The sequence below is a fragment of the Artemia sp. Qi Xiang Cuo genome, chromosome 15 (genome assembly GCF_049724085.1).
Source record: "Artemia sp. Qi Xiang Cuo chromosome 15, ASM4972408v1, whole genome shotgun sequence".
NCBI classification, from domain to species: domain Eukaryota; kingdom Metazoa; phylum Arthropoda; class Branchiopoda; order Anostraca; family Artemiidae; genus Artemia; species Artemia sp. Qi Xiang Cuo.
The window spans coordinates 62,934,484-62,955,513 of NC_142808.1; the positions used below are offsets into that span (position 1 = coordinate 62,934,484).

General features: G+C 32.9%; 1 protein-coding gene and 1 pseudogene across 2 annotated transcripts in view; both read left to right on the plus strand.

Moving 5' to 3' along the window:
- The window catches only part of LOC148943972 (uncharacterized), a 73,863-nt gene that overhangs the window by 36,100 nt on the left and 16,733 nt on the right, over positions 1-21,030 (plus strand). Inside the window, exon 2 of the mRNA XM_089101904.1 lies at positions 4,823-4,918. The gene's annotated coding sequence lies outside the window, so the exon portion shown is untranslated. The remainder of the gene's footprint in view (positions 1-4,822; positions 4,919-21,030) is intronic.
- LOC148943973 (uncharacterized) overlaps positions 1-21,030 on the plus strand; it is a 51,395-nt pseudogene that overhangs the window by 13,638 nt on the left and 16,727 nt on the right. The window lies entirely within an intron of this gene.

The window sequence follows — 21,030 nt, forward strand, 5'->3', positions numbered from 1 at the left end:
AGTCATGCCCTGGGGCATATAATGTTTATATGAAATGGGTGGTCGTATTAAATTCATATGGGTCTCATTTGATTTTTGATTTTAAATTATAGTGCGCTTTTTAAGAGTCAAAGTGATTTGAGAGAGCCCCCGCCCACCATACCCATCATTTCCCATGACAAACATCCAAACAAAGTTTTGAGACATCAATTTTTTCAGCATTTTTGTAAGGTTCAGTAATTATACGTAGCAATAGTTGTAGTATCATTGGTAGCAGTACGCAAATAGTACCTTTTTTTCAACACACCCTTCAACATACGATACAATTTTGAACTTATTACCATCAACCGGTCCTGAAGCATTGCTGATGCGTCCTTATGATAACAGATAGGGGCAAAATGTGTTTCGATTTATTTCAATAATGCCCAAAATTTTTGCCTTAATACCCTTAGGTTTATTAGCAGTAGTAGTAGCACCAGTAGTTATAATAGTAGCAGTAGTAGCACAGTTAATAGTTGTAGTCTTAGATTCAGTAGCAGTAGTAGTAGTTCTAGGAGTAGAAGCAGTAGTGTTATGATGCAAATTTTTTCTTTTGTTTAGTTCAACACCCCCCCCCCCCCCACAACAGGTGTTATAAGTTTTAATTTCACACACGAAGCTGTTCCTAAGATATTTCCGATTCGCCTTTTTGAAAACTTGCATACGGGTGGCAGGTTGTCATCCGTACAACACATATATTCTCTGAAACTTTCACCTTCATACCTTCATAGTGTGTGGATTTGAACTAGACAGAAGACACTATGGGTATACATTTAATTCCGCCTTTACGGTTACTGTAACTAGCAAGATTAATGGTATTAAGTTGAAACTTTTAGGGGAAGTTTCAATTAAACAAAAAAACTATATGCATGCCGGTGTTAAAAGGGCACATAAAGACATAGGCAGCGATGCTCTATCATGGTTAGTAATATCATTGATATTTTAAAGCCGCTAATTTGATTAAAAATCAAATTAGTGAAGTGTCTAGTGACTAAAACTCTAGGGTTGTTGGGTTGTTCAACCCCCACAATTATGTAATTTGCCCATTATGCTTAAACACTAAATGTTGCTTTAAAATTAAATCAAAACGCACGGTTTGTATGCTGGTTGCCAATAAGACATCTCAGCAATATACCAAGAACGACTGAGGGTATTAAGCTCAAAATTTCGGGGCTACTTCTATTACTACTTTTAATCTTAAAATTTCAGTAAATCAAAAGAGTGTAAGTGTATCCAGGCTGTGAAAGAGCATATAGATAATTTTTTGGGAATGGTATTAAGTTTTATTTATCAGGTCAAATGGAGGATTTATATGACTAAATTAAACACTAGTATTTGCGTCATGGTTTTCAAAAGGGTTTATGCTGTTTTAAATTGCTAAAAAAAAATTTTCAGCATACAAATAGCCGCCCAAACTATAAACTCTTAAAAATGGAAAATTCAAACATTTTATTTTCTGTTTCCCTGAAAAAGACTATGTATATATAAAACGAACAGAAATTAATTTAAAAAAAAACCTTGACCGCAAAATAAGTTTTTCAAGGAAAAGTAAAGAACTCCATTAAACCAAAAATGAACGAAAATAGTATCAAATAATCTACCAAGCATACAAATGCCACAAATCAGTATCAATAAATAAATGAAACCCTAAAATAACAGAAATTACAATAAATAATCGAGTCAAGCTCAAAACGAGCAGAAATTAACATGAATAGGATTCAAAACCCCTATGCTTTTAAAAAGCCAGACTAAAATTTGCACTTTACTAAAAAAAAAATCTAAATGAACGTGCATTGTCAGTTTAATATACATATACTCATATTTATTTCTTACAATCTTAATTAATTTTTCATTTATTAATGTTATAAAAGTGAAAACATCTAAAAGAATTTTTAGCCTGAAAACACCTGCACAGACCGACCAAACTCAAAATAATTGTCTATTAATCAGAACAATGTGAAAATGCTAAGTCGTTTACTAGACCAATTTTTCCTGGGGGAGTGGTCGCCACTCCTTCAGGTCACCCTGCAGTGCCTTAGCCATCACCTTTTTCGGGGAAAGCTTAGCGATATTTACACTCCGTCACCACGTTTAGGTGCCCCAGCGGATTTGCTTTGCTACCGAGGGACGGAGAGTCAAGCTTTATTTCCTAGAGTTCTACCATCGCCGCAGAAATTTTAAGCCTTAGCTTTTCCCTTGCTCCCACTTAGAGTCTACAAATAGGCTTCAGGAAAGTGATTCCACAAATGATTTTCACTAATAAGCCTAAAAGAATCTTTGAAAGGATACAGCAATGCATAAATAGCTTTGTGTTTAACTTTGAAAAGTTTGTATTTTTTGGAATAATATTGATTTGTTGTCCTTCTACACACATAATCTATCTATTCAAAAAACATCCCAGATGTTATGAGGCTCACAGTTCAGTTAGGTGTTCTCCTATATCCTTTCAATAGTTTCATCAGTAATCCATGGCTTACTCGATAGCAGAGTCGCTTTCCTTTCCCGGTTAGCAGGATTAGCAGGATAGCACAAGTTGGATAAAGAATATCCATAAGTTCATCAGAGATATAAGATCGTTTATCAGAATTTTCAGGCTTCATTTCGCGTGAAAATTACCTTCATTTTTTTCTTTTTTTTTGTATCCTGCTTGTATCCCTGGCCATGGAGCCTCTCGAGGGGGAATAATAGTATTGTATATCAATTTTGTAATTATTAGTGAATAATAACTCTTTACAATAAAGAATAAACTTTACTTCATAGTTTATATTTATTTTTATTTTCTTTTCTTCTCCTTTTTGCAGTTCTTTTTGTGTCTTTGAGTAAGTTTTTTTTTTTTTTTTTACCTTATGCGCAGCCTTTCTCGTGGTTTATTTTTGTGTTTTATATGGTTGGCAATAGTTTTTCATTTGATTGTTTTTCGTTTTTTTTTCTTTTCTTTTTTTCTGTATACTCAGATTGTGACTATCCATCCATTTACTCTATATATATACTATTTTGTTTTTTTTTCTTGTTTGTTTTTTATACAGTTTGTATACAGAATTATTTTTATGATAATTTTGTTTGTGGTTTGTTCCACTTTTTATTGATTGGTTTTATCTACCTCATGTTTCTCTTTATAAATATTACCTTCAGATAACTATTTTTTTTACAAACAGTCTAACGTAACACCATGATAAATGTTTTCCTATTTTGTGCCATACTCAGTTGTGTCAATTAGAGGAAGGGATTTGCCGCCTTGATTTTTTCACGCACACCCCCCCCCCTGTTCCCCCTTTCCTTGATTTTGGAAAACAATTTTTTGGGGGAAAATGAATTTCAACTGAAAAATGTGTTTTATGGAATTTTCATTGAGGAAATAACAAAGGATAAATTTGCCCCCTCTACATACTGGAAGGTACTTTTGCCCCTCCTCGTAAAATTGTGAGTTGAAAAAATTTGCCCCACCACCTGTGAGGTGGCTCTCACCTTACAGGTGAAGTTTCATGCTGGCTCCTAAAGGCACTCTTACTCATTTTCGACTTTTGACTGAAAGGCAAAATCTCCGGAGTAAAATGGTTCCCGGATATGTCAGACTAAAATTTTCTTGGTTAGTTTCCAGATGCGAAAACCAACTGGAATTCATTTTTTCTTAGTTTTGCGTTATCGTTACGAGAGACTTTAGTTTTAAGATATGCTAAGTTTCAGCAATTGTTATCCATTATTTTAAAAAACATTTCGATTAGACTTTTCTATTAGACATTTCGATTAGGGTGTTGAGTTGACCTTTGGGTTGCTGAATCTGTTTGCAGTGGTGGTCAGCAAGTCCGTTGCCTAACCTTGCGGGAGCTGGAATAAACCCTTGGTCCAGTATTGCCAAGCTGTACACCAATCCACTGTGCTACCACAAGGTTTGATTTGAATTACCCTTCCATAAATTTAGATTTGTATTGCTACTAGCAGTGACCTTCAAGAAGAAGTGGAAAAATATAAAACTATGTAGGTTAATATTAAAACACGAGAAGTTATCCAATCCAATAGACAATAGACAGAAAATGCAATAGACAATCCAACTGTCTATTGAAAGAAACCCGTTTGACCAGTTACTTAAGCATCTTCCTTATATAATATGGCGCGTGTGTTTCATGTGTGTAATACAGTTTAAGTATGAATAAATGATGGATTGATTGAACATACCCTCAAAGTCTTAACTTAGTATTCTAGGCCATTTTTTTATGTTCCTAGAAGTTGTAAGGATAGTAGAAGTAGCAGTTATAATATGCACATAGTGACTTTTGCCTAGTTCGTCATTCCCTTCAACATGCCAATAATACTCTATGGCATTCCTGAGACTTCGCTGATATATCCTTTTGACAACATGCATGTACATAGTTTGTTTTTATTTAGTTCAACATCCCCTGAGAACTCACCTTAATATCTGAAATAGTATGAAGTAGCAGAAGCAGTATTTTCTATTTATTATAATACTAAATAATTTATTTGTAATAGAGATTCTCGATGACAATACCATTTTTTTATCAATTACAATAAAAACCAAATAGAAGTAAAAGTAAAATACACTTTTTAACGTAATTAATAATTATTAATATTATATACTTTTTTATTAAAACTGAAAGATTATATCTCTATTTTTTTATTTCACTGAAAATTCTATTTTTTTTAGCAATGCCCTGACCTACCTACAATAATGAAAGTAATGATACAAATTGTATCTTATTTTAATCGGTATTTACGTATTTTAGTTGGAAAATACACGAACTTAAGAGCTATATTTGTGAGTTTTTCACTGACAATTCCATTTTTTTAGAGTTCGATTAAGTTTTACGTATTTTTTCCCTATTCCAAGAAAGAGGTCCCACCAGCATTTGTCTTTGTATGGATGGGTGTACGGAGGAAATACGAGGTTAGTAGTTCCTAAGGGAAAATATTTATTCTATCTACGCTAGAAACTACTTACTGGTGTCTCATTGTTCACTTAGAGCTTTGTCTTATGAGGGCTTCGAAACTTAAAAGATACAAAATTTTGCTTTTGTCATTTCATAGCTGCTGTGTCTGGGTCCACTGACCACTTACCTGTTATCTGACAGAAAATTTTACTGGTTCTTCCCCAAGAGAATTTTCTTACGTTGAAATCCTGAAGAAGAGCTTCATAGCTATCCTAACATTTCATTGTGAGCTGATGTTACCGTTAGGCATGCAAGCTTTGTACTCTGATGAAATGGGTCATACTGCTTATAATCCAAGTTGAATCGGCCCAAACTCCTACTCCGTATGACAATATCGGTATTATTACAGACTTGTACATTGTTAATTAACTGAGAATGTCAATCACCATTTCTTTTCGCGTTTTTACACTTTTATTTAGAATTGAAGAAAAACCAAAACAACAATACGGTAACAGCATTGGTTATCTTCTTGGATTCACGGACAGGAGCAGGACTTATGCATTTTTTTTAGCCCTTTTTTTTAATTCTTCCCTTGATCATATGAACAAAATAGGCTTTTAATTAGGCTTAAACCTATAAAATTTTCTTTGTGTTGATTATTGCCTCTTCTTTTTCTTTTGTCTTTTTTCTTGACCTTAAAAAAGACTAACAGCAGTTTCGAATTAAGTGTGATTTTGGCTCTTATATTTTCTTTCGATCTTGTATAAATGTGGACAACCTATATCACAAATATGGTATTTATTCTATCTACGCTAGAAACTACTTCCTGGTTTCTCATTGTTCACTTAGAGCTTTGTCTTATGAGGGCTTCGAAACTTAAAAGATACAAAATTTACCCGTGCCCCAGCCATTTAAACATTTGCTTCTCAATTACTTGGACCATCTGTCTTGGCTTTTCTCTGTCTACAATTAGCCATGCTAAGCCATAGCTGACTTAAACCATAGCTCTTAAGTCAGCAATATAGCTCTTAAAAGGCCATTAGCTTGGTATATTTTAGGTTCGTTCTCTTAGAATATTTTATTCTAATTAAAAATATTGTCGGTATAGAACACCTTTTATACAATGCATGACATAATTCCAATATTATCGTGTATCTTTTGTGCTCCTTAAGTAAATATGAATGTGAAGTAAAAAAAAGTAAGTAATTGGCTATTGTTCTCTGAGTTTGTGATCCGTATATACTCCCCTAATTTATAGGCCAAGGAGCCTTTGGGGGGGACTAGCACAGTGTATTATTGTATGTATATTGATAATGAATAAATCTTTCTTTTTTTATGTTTTAATGTTTTGGCTTGAAAAATGTTTCAAGCCAAAAGTACGGTAACTGATCTATACTCCACGCACTGCAAAGATTTCTTTTTATGTAGAAGTTAAAATTACATCCACATGCCTACCGGCGTATAGGTGAGAAAGTCGGGCAGTGTATCATGAGTGTCACCAGAAAATTTCATGTAAGGGTAGGATTGGCAAGTGCTACTTGGAGTTTTGTTCTCACCCGGTAAAATATTGAAAATGGCAATAAATTTACAAAACATTGACAGCTTGAAGGGTGAAGAAAATAAATTTTACAAGCCCCCTCCCCCACACTGTACCGCAGAAAATCCCCTCCCAGAAAAAAAAAACAATGAAAAATTTTCTGTGGGATTGTGTTTCGTAGGGTTTTTCAATTTTTCTTCTAATGAACATGCAGAACTATCGAGGGGAATACGGGAGACCTTTCCCGGGGGGGGGTCATTTTTTATGTAGATCTTCCATGGAAAAAAAATTCGAGGTGGGGATTTTACAAGGAGAAAAGTCTAGCACCGATAATATGTATTTTCAGATGTTAAATCAAACCCCTAAACAACTTCCTTAATTTAGAACCGTCTTTTCAGAAATTGTCCCTTGGAATTCTCCGTTTGAAAACCATGGGCTTTCTTCTCTAAATTGTCAAATTGAATTTACCTTTTCATTGAGAATGAGTGTCATATCTGAAACCCAACGTCCAAAGAACCCATAAGCTCTACTCTCTTCTGTAATTTATATCATTTGACTCTTTGTGGAGTTAAAAAAAAAATTAATTTTTTAACTGAAAATAAGGAGCAAAACTATAACAGAAAAAGAACATAAATTGTTCCGTTTATGAAGGGTCACCCCCTCCTCAGTGCTTTGCTCTTTACGCTGAAGTTTCACTGTATGTCCTAATTTTTTAAGAACGGCTACTGAAACACAGGGGCCGTTTAATGAGAAAAGGAAGTTTTTTTTTAAGTGCTAATAGCTTTAGCGTAAATAGCAAGGTATTGAGGAGGGGGTAATCCTTCGTATACGGAACGACTTATGTTCGTTTTGAGTTATTAATTTAAAAAACTTTCTGAAAAACAAGTTTTTCAAAGAAGAGTAAAGGCCATTTTAAACTTAAGGTCAGTATATAAAAATACCTGTTAAAATTCAAACTCAAAACGACCAGAAATTACTATTAAAGAATAAATGAAACCCAAAACGATCAGAAATTAAATAAACAATCATAGCAAAAAACACACACCAAGTAATAATATAAATGAATAAATAGATCTTAAAGCGAGTAATGCTTAAATTTAATATGAAAATCTAGCTTAAAACGAAAAAAAATAGTTTGCTATTAAAGTATAAATGAAACTTAAAACGGGCAGAAATTAAATAAAAAATCAATGCGAACAAACATACAATATATATTAATGTAAATGAATAAATAAATCTTAAAACAAGTGAAACTTAAATTGAATATGCAAATCAAGTTTTAATCGAACAAAAATAACTACAAACAAGAGTTTGGGTATCGGCTCACTGTGGAAGCCTAAAACTTACTGCCTCATCAGTGCCTTACTAAAAACTAAACGAGTCTTGAAGAGTCTTGGAAAGTATAAAAAAAAAATAAAATTCAATATTAGATATATAATGATATTAATTGTTGAAAGATCCATCAGTTCAAGATTTTTTTTTTCACTGTAATTTTCATTTTCAATGCTGTAAGAACTGGAAAAGAATAAATTTGTAATATACGAGTAATTCGTTTTCAGTGAAGCTCCAATGACGTAGAAGTATCTTTGTTTTTACAGTTAAAGAAGGGGGCAGTATTCAAATTTTGTTTGCAGTGAAACTGTATTTGTCTTGACCAATCTTGGAAAGAACTAATAAATTAAACTGAATGTTTTATGTATAATGATATTAATTGGTGAAAGCTCATCAGTTCAAAATTTTACTGTAATTTTAATGTTTATCTTCAATATTAAGTACAAAAGAAAACATATGTAATATAATTCGTTTTCAGTAAAGCGCCAATGACGCAGTAGGTTTTAGGCTTCTGCACTGAGGCGATACCCAAACTCTTGTTTGTAGTTATTTTTATTCGATTCAAACTTGATTTGCATATTCAATTTAAGTTTCACTCGTTTTAAGATTCATTCATTCATTAAATTAATATATATTGTATGTTTGTTTGCATTGATTATTTATTTAATTTCTGTTCATTTTAAGTTTAATTTATACTTTAATAGCAAACTACTTTTTTTTCGTTTTAAACTTGATTTTTATATTCAGTCTAATCATTAGTCACTTTAAGATCTATTTATTCATTGATATTATTACTTGTTGTGTGTTTTTTGCTATGATTGTTTATTTAATTATTGTTCGTTTTGGGTTTCATTTATTCTTTAATAGTAATTTCTGGTCGTTTTGAGTTTGAATTTAAAAAGGTATTTTTATCTCCTGAGTTTAAGTTTAAAATGGCCTATATTTTTATTTGAAAAACTTATTTTTCGGAAAGTTTTTTTAATTAATTTTTGTTCGTTTTGAAACTTATTGCAAAAAGTTTCAAGTTTTTATGGCATGGGGGGGTTGCTTACTGTCCAATTATTCTTGACTTTAAAAAACGGATCTAGAACTTTCAATTGAAATCGAATGAGGCTTTTTTCAAAGTCTATACGATTACCTCTTTGATAAAAACCTTATAAATGAATAATAGACAGCTTGCATAACTTGTGAACAGCGATTGAGCACAATGAATGGATTGAAAAAATAGCAGGTTTAATTAACGCAATCTTGCGTTAATTAAATAAATTACATTACTTTAGACTACGTTAGGGGGGCGCCTCCTCGCCCCTCCCCTGGAACCGCCACTGCCTTACGCTGTATGTTTCTTTCCTTGTTAGGGAGGAGAGCAGATGCCTAATAGGTGTGTGTTAATACCAAAACATTCCAACTCTCATTGGGCCTTCAGGTTTAAACAGAATTAGTTCAAAAGATGGGAGTAGTAACCGTGTACGCACTTTGAACCCTACAAGAATATGCTCAAAAGTGTAATAGATATGAACCCTACAAGAAAACCTACGCCTGAGGCAGTGTGGTTTGACGATTACATTGCAAAAAAGCTGGCAACCTATAAAGTGCCCAAGCATGTTTTAAAAAATAGTCAAGGTTGTATAAAACAATCATACTGTTTTTTTTTTTTTTTTTTTTTTTTTGCTATTGATATCAATTGCACAATGAATTTCACAAGAATATGCAGCGTAGCTTCGCGTGTAAATTTAAAAAAAAAGCTGGCAACCTATAATGTGGTCCAACATGTTTTGAGAGTATGGTCATGGTTGTATAAGACAACTAGACTAGGTTTTTGTTATTGATAACAAGTGTACAAGAATGTGCAGATAAATGCCACATGTCCATAACAGCTGTTTCGATTAGAAAGTTAATGAGACGGTCATTTTATGTACGCGTGTGCATTTACTAAAGGGGGTAATTGTTGTAGATAAAAAAAGAGGAGTTGGATGGAAGGGGGTGCCCCTCCTATTAATATTTGGAATAAATTTCAAGTGTAGGTAATAGTTGAAACTTTATAAAATAATGGATATTTCACATGGAAAATAAACCCATTTTGTTTTGGGGAGATGGGTTGCTATTTTTAACTTTTCTGAGCTGGATTTATTAGCCTTTCATTGGTGTGTTGTCTGAAACCTATGATTTGGGATGGGTGGTTTGCTTCTTGGAATTTTCAGAGCTAGGATTCATAGTCCCTCATAGGTGTTTGTTGTCTGAAACCTATAGTTTGGGATGAGTAGTTTGCTATTTCAGGCTTTTCTGAGCTAAGGTTGCTTAGTATTTAGTTGGTGTGTGTTGTCTGAAAATTATGATTTGGGATGTGTAGTTTGCTTTTTGAAATTTTCAGAGCTAGGATTCATAGTCCCTAATAGGTGTTTGTTGTCTGAAACCTATAGTTAGGGATGAATAGTTTGCTATTTCAGGCTTTTCTGAGCTAAGGTTTCTTAGTATTTCGTAGGTGTGTGTTGTCTGAAACTTATGATTTGGGGTGTGTAATTTTCTATTTCCGACAGTTCTTAGCTCGGTATCCGGGCCTTTCTTTCGTGCGGGCCTTCTAAAACTTATAATTTGTGGTTGTTGATTTGGCATTTCTAATTTTTTTGTGCTAGATTTCCTAGTCTTTTGTAGGTATGTGTTATCTTAAATCTGTAAAACTAAACTATTACCGTTGAATCTCAGCTAATAAGGGTTTTTGACCGTAAACTCTAGTTTTGTGTAAGAAAATTATGGAAAATACATTTCGTTGACTCATAGGTGAAACTTAAGCCCAGTTATGGATCGAAAAATAAACTATTTCTGTAAAATCTGAGCTAATAGGGGTTTTTGACCTTAAATTCTAGTTTTTTTTGTAAGAAAATTATTGAAAATACAATTCTCTGGTTCAAATGTGAAACTTAAGTTCAGTTATGGATTGAAAAATAAATATTTCTGTAAAATCTGAGCTAATAGGTGTTTTTGACCGTAAACTCTAGTTTTTTTTGTAAGAAAATTATGGAAATTACAATTATCTGGTTCAAATTTGAAACTTAGGTCCAGTTATGTATCGAAAAATAAACTATTTCGGTATAATTTGTGCTAATCAGGGTTTTTTGAGCGTGAACTCTAGTTTTTTGTAAGAAAATTATGAAAACAACAATTCTCTGATTCATATGCGAAACTTAAGTCCATTTTAGGATCGAAAAATAAAACTATTTCCGTAAAATATTAGCTAATAAGGGTTTTTGACCATAAACTCTAGTTTCTTGTAAGAAAATTATGGCAAATACAATTCTCTAGTTCAAATGAGAAACTTAAGTCCAGTTTTGGATACTCATAATGATGAGGACAGATAGTTCTAATTCAATATTTTTTTCATAAAAACAAACTATTTTTTTTTAAACCTCGAAATTATTCAACTTTATTTATTTTTTTTATTTTTTTTGTACGTATCTTAAAATGACAAAATATGCTTACGGCTCAACCAATTGTAATCTAAGATTGGTCAGAGACACGATGTGGCTTTCCCACTGGTATTCTATGTCTGGCTATCGACACTACCTAGTTTATTGCACGTATTAAATCAGTATTTTTTACGCAGTGAAATGATAAACACACAAATCATATCTTTAAAAAAAAAGTGAAGATGGAGCATTTTAATAAAGTTTGTTCACATAACAAGGTTATTGTAGCATTGAATGCCAACAAGGAGAAGTATTTAAACTATGAAACAAGTACGAGTAGTAGCACTATTGGAAATGTATGCATGCATTGTCATGACAGTAAGGAATTAAATTTCTTTGCAATACCGAAAAAATTCAACTCTTATGTTGATGGTTATGCTAGATTGAGATCTGCAGAGATGATTGCACTCAAAGAGAATGCCAACATAAAAATAATCGTTGATGATAGAGGACAACTCCTTGCTACTGTTGCAGGTAACACATTACCTACTGATACATCCAATCGTCAGCTTTCGGGTATTAGCATTCAACGGAAGATCAACAAAAGAAAGGCCTACTCTTCTACTAATATCGTAAACCATATCTTGTCTACGTGCCGAAACGGTTACCTGTGTAAAAATAATGTGATAATAGACAGTGAAATTGCCAAAAAAATGAAAAGGGCATTTTCAGAAAATATCACTATGGAATATAAAGATGAATTGATGAAAAACAAATTATGAAAAAAAAATTGTAAGTAAGTACCAAACTCTTTCTTGAAGTCACCTCTTGGATACACAATGCAGAAATTTCATTTAAGAAATTATCAAAAATTGTAAGTAAGTAGCAAATTCTTTCTTGAATTCACCTCCTTGATAAATAAAAAAGATATTTCATTCAAGAAATTATGACAAAATTCTAAGTAAGTAACAAACTCTTTCTTGAAGTTACCTCATGGATACACAAAGCAGAAATTTCATTTAATAAATTATGAAAAAATTGTAAGTAAGTAACAAACTCTTTCCTGAAGTCACCTCTTGGATACACAATGCAGAAACTTCATTTAAGAAACTATGAAAAAATTGTAAGTAAGTATTTAACAAATTCTTTCTTGAAGTCACTTCTTGGATACACAATGAAGAAGTTTCATTAAAGAAATTATGAAAAATTGTAAGTAAGTAGCAAATTCTTTCTTGAATTGGCCTGCTGGATAAACAAAAAGACATTTCGTTCAAGAAATTATGACAAAATTCTAAGTAAGTAACAAACTCTTTATTGTTTTCACGTCTTAGATACACGATGTAGAAATTTCATTCAAGAAATTATGAAAAAATTCTCAGTAAGTAACAATTCCTTTCTTGAAGTCCCCTCTTCGATAAACAATACGGAAATTTCATTCAAGAAATTATGAAAATATTTTTAAGTAAGCAACAAACTCCTTATTGATTTCACATCTTGGATATACAATACAGATACTTCATTCAAGAAATTATGAAAAAATCGCAAGTAAATAATAAACTCTTTATTGTTTTCACCTCTTGGATATACAATACGGACATTTCATTCAATAAATTATGAAAAAATTGTAAGCAAGTAACAAACTCTTTCCTGAAGTCACCTCTTGGATACACAATACAGAAACTTCATTTAAGAAACTATGAAAAAATTGTAAGTAAGTAAGTAACAAATTCTTTCTTGAATTCGCCTCTTGGATATACAAGCCTCTTGTCTACAAGCTTTGCTCTTATGCCTAACTCACACGAATGGGAATTCCAAACACTAACTGTATCAATTTCCCATTAGTTTGAAAACTTTATATTTGCCTTAGTTAAAAATAATATAATAATATACATTATTCCTTAAAAGTATTCATGCAGTTCTAACTGGCTTAAGGACAACCAAATACCTTAGAGTTTGTCTATATTCGGCATTTTGTGTAAAACTGGTAGAGCAAACAGAGACTGGTAGCAACAATTTTTGGCACTTCCAGCCCATTTACTAGCATATTTCTGTGCCATACCCAGAAACCAAAAAAAAAAAAAAAATGGAATGGTGGTAGCAGTCCACAATGCCCAGTTTTTCAGAAAATACCGAATTTAGTTGCAGCTTTAGGCTTTTCCAGAATAAAAGTCAAGCTGAAAAATCCCGTCATAACTAGAGAAAAACAAAAACAAAGGAAAACCAATGTTTATTGTAAAAAAAAAACATCAGTTTATCCTATTCATAAAACTTGTAGGCATTATAGTACAATTTTTAGCATATGCTTGTGCCATCTGGATTTTAAACATCCATTTTAAAATTAATGTTCTGAGAAGAAAAGAATCAAATGTTAAAAGAGAATTCAAATAGGCTTACTTGTTATAAATTGATACTTAAGTATGTATGCATCATATCTTTCAAGTTGGGTACTAAAGTGGGTAAAATTCCTTATGGCCATCTTGGAAAGAGTTTTGAGTATGTCCCGGGATGGTATTTTGAAGTACCTACCTCCACTCCTCCCTGTAGAGGGTCCTGAAATTCGCCTACATGGCAGGTCCATACCTATTGAAATTTTATCTTGATTTTTTGCTATAAGTATCTTTGGTAAAATTCTACTTTAGCAACTTTTGGTTATCTTGGAATGGGGTTAGGTTAGGAAAATGAAACTTTCAGGGATGGGTCTACAGTCTAAAGTATGTCCTGGGAAGGTATTATAAATTAACTATCTCCACTTCTTATCTCTCTACAGGGTCCAGACATTTGATAACCTTTAAAATTTTTTCTATTAGACAATTGCAACCTTCCAAAGTAGATCTTTTACTTAAATGAAATACATCAGAATTGTTTTCAGATTCACAAATTTCCTAAGTCACAATTTATACTGTTTTAAAGATATGCAAATACATTTCCTAAATTGTGAAAAAAAAAAAATCATATGGCTTAAAATTCTACTCAAGTAACAGGAATTGCATTTTCAGAACTAAACCTAGAGAAACAGAAACTGATAACTGAAAATTAAGGTAAAATGCTGTTTTGTAAAAATTTCAATAGGTATAGACCTGTCATGTAGGCAAATTTCAGGGCCCTCTAGAGGGAGAAGGAGTTGAGATAGGTACTTCAAAATACCTTCCCGGGACATACTTTAGCCTGTAGACACATCCCTGAAAGTTTCATTTTCCTAACCTGACCCCTTTCCAAGATAGCTAAAAGTAGCTAAAGTAGAATTTTACCGTATCTTTTTCTCTGGCTCTAGCCTAGTTCTGAAAATGCAAAGTTTATAATATGGAGTATTGTACTGCTCTTAGCCACATACATTGTGAATAGCCTATATCACTTGATCTTTCAGTTAATAAACTTTTAAAATATACAAATTACTGTCCTTGTAAGTAGTATCTTTAGTGGTTCTTTTCTGTTATGGCAACTCCACTCAAAAATTATGCTCTCTAAAACTTGAGAACAAACATAGAAGTGGTTTTTCATCAGTCTGTATTAAGAGACAATTAGCTTAGGCTCAGTAAAAAACAATTGGTGGGTGACAGAATACATTAGACTTATATAATTTGGGGTATATATTTGCAAATTAGGGGGGGTGGGGGTAAAGAATTTGGACAGCATGAAGTTAGAAAACAATTCTGGCTTCATAATATCAACTACATACATAGGCCTACTTGAGTATATATGTATCATATCTTTCAAGTTGGGTACTAAAGTAAGTAAAATTCTTTTTGGCCATCTTGGAAAGGGGTTAAAGTATGTCCCAGGAAGTTGTTTTGAAGCATGTACCTCCCTGTAGGGGGTCATGACATGGGTGTAGGGAGGGGGGTAGCTGCCCCCCTAGACCTTCACTTTACTTGCAGAAGCAAAATTAATATTTCAATCCATGTCATATTTTTGACTTCACAACTGCCTTCATTCAGGCTAATAACTCCATAGGCCAAATTGCCTTTACATTTATGTATAAAGGTAATTATAGATATACATAAATAATGGGTAGGGGGCTTCTGCCCCCTTCCATAGGCAAGAAGCAACATGCGCCCATGCCAAGATAACTCCATCTCCCCTTCCATCTCTCTATTGACTGCCCCCCCTAGGCAATATGCTGCCTATGCCCATGGGTCCTGACCTTTACAATCTGTTTGTTATAAAAGTGAAACCTTGTAAAACAGGTTTTCTGCTTAAATGAAACAGAACAAAATTGTTTTCAGCTTCACAACTTTGCTCAATCCCAAATTTAAAAGGTTTTAAAGATATGCAAATAAATTTCCTAAATTTTGAAAAAAAAACATTGATATGGCTTAAAATGGTATATTTTTACCAAAACATATTATTGACTTACAAATAAAGTGAATATTGCACTTGATGCCTTTTTTTATGCTCTTTCCAAACATAAAAATCATTTTTGTTGGAAATGAATTTCACCCCCACCCCTATATACCAATTCAGGGTATATATTTGCACATTAGGGGGGTGGGGGCAAAGTTTAAACTTACCTCCCATTTACATAGAAATAGAATTTGGCCCCCCCCAATGTGCAAATATATACCCTGAATTGGTATATATAGGGGTGGGGGTGAAAATTGTTTCTGACAAAAATGATTATTATATTGGGAAAGTGCTTAAAAAAAGGCATTGAGTAGTATATTCACTTTATTTGTAAGTCAATAATATGATTTGGTAAAATTTTACCCTTAAAATTCTACTGAAACAATAGGAAATGTATTTTCAGAACTAAAGCCAGAGGAAAAGAAACTGATAACTGAAAATTCAAGTAAATCTTCGTTTTTTCAAAATGTCAATAGGTAGAAAGACCTGTCATGTAGGCAAATTTCAGGACCCTCTAGAAGGAGAAGTAGTGGAGGTAGGCACTTCAAAATACCTTCCTGGGGCATAGGCTACTTTGCTAAATTTTTGGCAGTTCATATTATTGACTTACAAATAAAGTAAACATACCACTTTATGTCTTTTTTGGAACTTATGCATTATATAGGCCTTTCTAAAAAGTCAAGTTTGGTTAATGCTAATCAAATAAAATATAGGATGACTATATAACAGTTTAGAAACAAGTTTGGACTATATATTTGCACATTAGGAAGATTAGGGGCAAAGTATAGCATATATTAAATATGTAACCTTACACAGGTACCTCCCCCCCCCCCAAAAAAAAAAAAAACACCAAAGAACAACACTTTAAATATCTGAAAACCACGCTATACAATGTGTTTCTCTACTTCCTTGTATTGAATCATCTTGTAAAAACAGGTTTTTTATTGCATCTTTCCCATTTTACTGTAGCATCTCTTGTTGGACTTCTTTAGAGGGGCCCATATAATGCAAAAGTACCCCTTTTTTGTATGCTCTTTCCAAATATAACAATCATTTTTGTCAGAAATGAATATTACCCCCACCCCTATATATTCCAATTCAGGGTATATATTGGCACATTAGGGGGTGGGGGATAAAGTTTATTTCCGATGCAAATGAGAGGTAAGTTTAAAATTTACCCCCCTCCCCCCCCCACCCCCGAATGTGCAAAAATATACCCTGAATTGGTATATATAGGGGTGGGGGTAAAATTCATTTCCAACAAAAGTGATTATTATATTTGTAAAGACCATAAAAGGCATTAAGTAGTATGTTCACTTTATTTGTAAGTCAATAATATGAACTGCCAAAAATTTACCCATATTTTAGTTTCTAGACCCATCCCTGAAAGTTCCATTTTCCTAACGTGACCCCTTTCCAAGATAGCTAAAAGTAGCTAAAGTAGAATTTTACCCTAAAGTGTCTTACTTTATAATATGCAACAAGTACCAATGAATCATATTTCTATTTTAATCTGTTTTGAATCAGTTACTATGTTAAATGTTTCTACATAGATAAAGACTATATGAGACAATTAGAGGGAGGATAGGGATGAATTGTCAAAAGTGGACCAAACCATAAAGATTATCATACAATTAGAAATTAAAAACGTCTCAATGTTTAGGATATCTCCTTCTGAAGTTGCCCTATTTTAGACCTGTACTTAAATGGCACTATTAAATTCCCCCATCCTTCCCTGAAAACATTATTTCCTTCATCTTGGCAACCCCCTCCTTCCTAATAGTCCCAAATATAGCCCTAGTACAAAATGAAGGAATTCTTACTCAGTTAGTAGTGTTGTGACTGGTAAAATTGGTCATGGTAAATTTTGTCTATTTTACCGTTATTTTACACACCCCATCTAAAATTGGTCTTTTATGTATTTTACTGGTATCTTATGTATTTTTCTGCCACATTTTAGGACATCTACACTTTTCATAGCAAAGAGGCTGGCAGAAACAGGTTTGGATATGATTTTGTTTTATGTATAGCTGTATTACTCAGTTTAAAAGGCCATCTGTCTGACTTTAGTCTCTTGTTATCAGAACAATAAAGTGTATTATAGTACAATTAATTATACGTTTTAAATGATGAAATACTAGCTTAAATAAAATAATATTAGTTCTGTGAGCTATTAAAGACAGAAAGGGCTACAGGCAGGATTGAATGTATGACAAACAAGAATAAAATTAAATAGCAAAAAAAGACAAGAGTAGTGTCTGCCAGTGGACAGAAAAGAATAAAAAAAGACAGAAGCAGATATTTTGTCCTGGAATTCTGCCCATCCATCTGCTATGCTTCAAACAAAAAGAAAGAAAACTAACCTTTTGAAGTAACTCTTGACAGAGCAGAAGAGAGACTGAATCAAACAAACCAAGCCACAATAAATGAAAGACTAATCACCAATTAGATTGGACAAGAATGGTCAGATGATCTTAATTCAAACTGAAGAAAAACATTATTTGAATCCTTTAATTTTATGTTGCTGTAAATTGGGTTTATGGAAATATCTCCAGTATCTCTATTTAAAGCTAGATCTCTATTTATGGATATTTTAATTTCAATTTCCTTTCTAAAGGAATGTGGGAAGGCTTTTGCTTCAGATATTAAAGTCTCCTGGTTAAAAAGAACTAGGCCCTATATGATTTGGATTTTCAACATTGTGGTGGGGCAAAGCAAAATCAATATTCTCATTTTTTTTCTTGGTGATATCTCAGTGAAATCTTATGTTCATGTTGTTATTCCCCCAGAAGCTGGTGTTTATCCGCCCTTGCAGAGAATTCCTCCCCCCCAATGGAAAATACCCCCTTCCCTCTGGATAATTCCAAATCTTTATTTGAAGGGAAATTGAAATTTCTACTCTCCTGTTTGAGTCAGAGGCAATCATATAGCACTGGCAATAGTTAAGATCCATAAGGGTTAAATGTATTAATATTTGTTCATTATTTTTCCCTGAGGCACTTAATAACTCCAATAAATCAAATAATATTAACATTTTGATTAATAAATACCAGCATATGTATATTAAACTGGCAATGCATATTCATTTGTTTTGTTTTGTCAGTAAAGTGCAAGTTATGTCCTAGCCTTGGGAAGTCATAGGGGTTTTTAGCTCTACTCATGTTAATTTCTGCTTGTTTTCTATTTTTGGTTTAATGGAGTTCTTTACTTTTCTTTGAAAAAATTGTTTTGTGGAAAAAGTTTTTTTTTAATTAATTTCTGTTTGTTTTTTATTTGCATAGTCTTTTCAGGGGAAAAGAAAATAACAGTTTAAATCTTTTTGTTTTTTAAGACTTCATATTTTGGCCTGCTATTTGTATGCTGGAGAAAAACATTCAGCAATTTTTAACAACATACACCCTTTTAAAAATCTGGACACAAATAGTAGTATTTAATTTAGTTTCATACCTCCACTAGTTGACCTGAAATAGAAAATTTGATACCATTTGGAAAAAAAACTGTTTACTTTCTTTAAAAGCTTGGATACACTTACGCTATTTTGATTTGGTTAAATTTTAAGAGCAGAAGTAGCCCCAAAAGTTTGAACATAATACCCTCAGTCATTCTTGGGCTACTGCTGAGATGCCTTATTGGGAATTAACTTTAACACAGTGCATTTTGATTTAATCTTAAGGCAACATTTAGTTTTTAAGCATAATGGACAAATGGGAGGGTGGGTGTTGGACGAGGATTAGTTGCCCTCCAATCACTTTCAACTATTAAAAAGGGCTCTAGCCCTTTCTATTTTCAATCAAATGAGCCCTTTTCAAAGTTTCTACTACAACTCCTTTCATACGAAGTGCCCTGGTCTAAAAAAAGAAAAAGAAAAATATCAATAATACATTGTACCCACATTGCTCTTTTCTATAAGAATGTCAAGCCTTCCAATCAATTTTGACTATTAAAAAGGGCACTAGTCCTTTCAATTTCCAATCAAATGAGCACTTTTTGAATTTTCTTTGACAATGCTTTCTATAAAAAACCTTATATGCCCCTAGGGCTTAACTTACAATCCTTGCCCTGAGGGCTCTTAGGGGTTGTCATCCTCAAAGACCTAATTTCTAGAACTTCTAACTATGTTGAACAAAATGGCTATCTCAATATTTGCATTGGATGTTTTTGGGGAAATAGGGGGCGTGAGAGGGGGGTTAGTTGCCCTTCAATCACTTTCGACTATTAAAAAAGGCACTAGTTCTTTCAATTTCCAACTGAATGAGCCCTTTTTGAAACTTCCACAACAACGCTTTCTATAAAAACCTTATGCCCCCTGCACAAAACTTGCAACCCTTACCCTGAGGGCTGTTGGGGGAGTGTTTTCCTCAAAGACAATTTCCAGATCTTTAAACTTTGTTGAACAAAATGGGTATTCCAAAATTTTGACTGGAAGTTTTTGGGGAAATGGTGGACGTGAGAGGGGGGTTACTTGCCCTCCAATCAATTTCCAATCGAATGAGCCCTTTTTGAAGTTTCTACAACACTTATTTCTATAAAAAAAACCTTGTGTCATCCCCAAAAACATAAATTCCGGACTTTTTAACTACGTCAAACAAAATGGTTATCTCAAAATTTTTATTGGATGTGTTTGGGGAAATGTGTGGTAAGGTGGTTTTACTGGTATTTAAGTGATGTAGTGGTAGATGCCTTTTATTCTCCCTTTATAGGGGAGATAAACTATGGCCCTAAGGTAATTAAACTTTGGTAGCGTGCCTTAGGCTATGACCAAACTAATGAGCTGTACCAGCTGGGTATGTTTGAGGGGCTAAAGGAAGATTGTATAGAGGTTGTCTATAACACAATACTTTTATTCAGTTAACATATAATAATACCAGATATATATATATATATATATATATATATATATATATATATATATATATATATATATATATATATATATATATATATATTCCACTGGGACTGGCTGTCCCAAGTAGACCACAAGTCTCAGAAAACTACAATAATATATAATAAGATACTTAGACACTTACACTAATCCGACAATATTCTAAGGTATTTCTAAATCAACGGACCAGAGGTCAGTCCGGCATAAAGTTAGCATCTGTCTACCCCTTCCCATAAAATGTATCTTTTATACATTTTTATCAGCCACACCTTTAGTAAGGCTGAATCAGGACCCTATTTGCTACTGTTATACCTAAAATTCTTCTGTTTTTACCAACGTTTCATTGGTCCAGCTAGATTTTTTTTCTTTACGTATTATCTTTGATTTTATTCTTTTAATTCGCGGTACAAAAACTTTATTATTTAGTGATGTACATCACTACTACATTACATTTATTACTAACACTAAGAAAACTACTAATTATACACTTACTTCTACTTGCTAAAAACTAGATACTGTATTTTTTCTATTTTACAATTCTTGATTGAGCCTTTTTTCCATTTTTTCTATTGTACCCAAATCTTTGAGGGGGCACAAATCTATTTCTAATAGCCAAAGTTCGAGCAAAGCTGC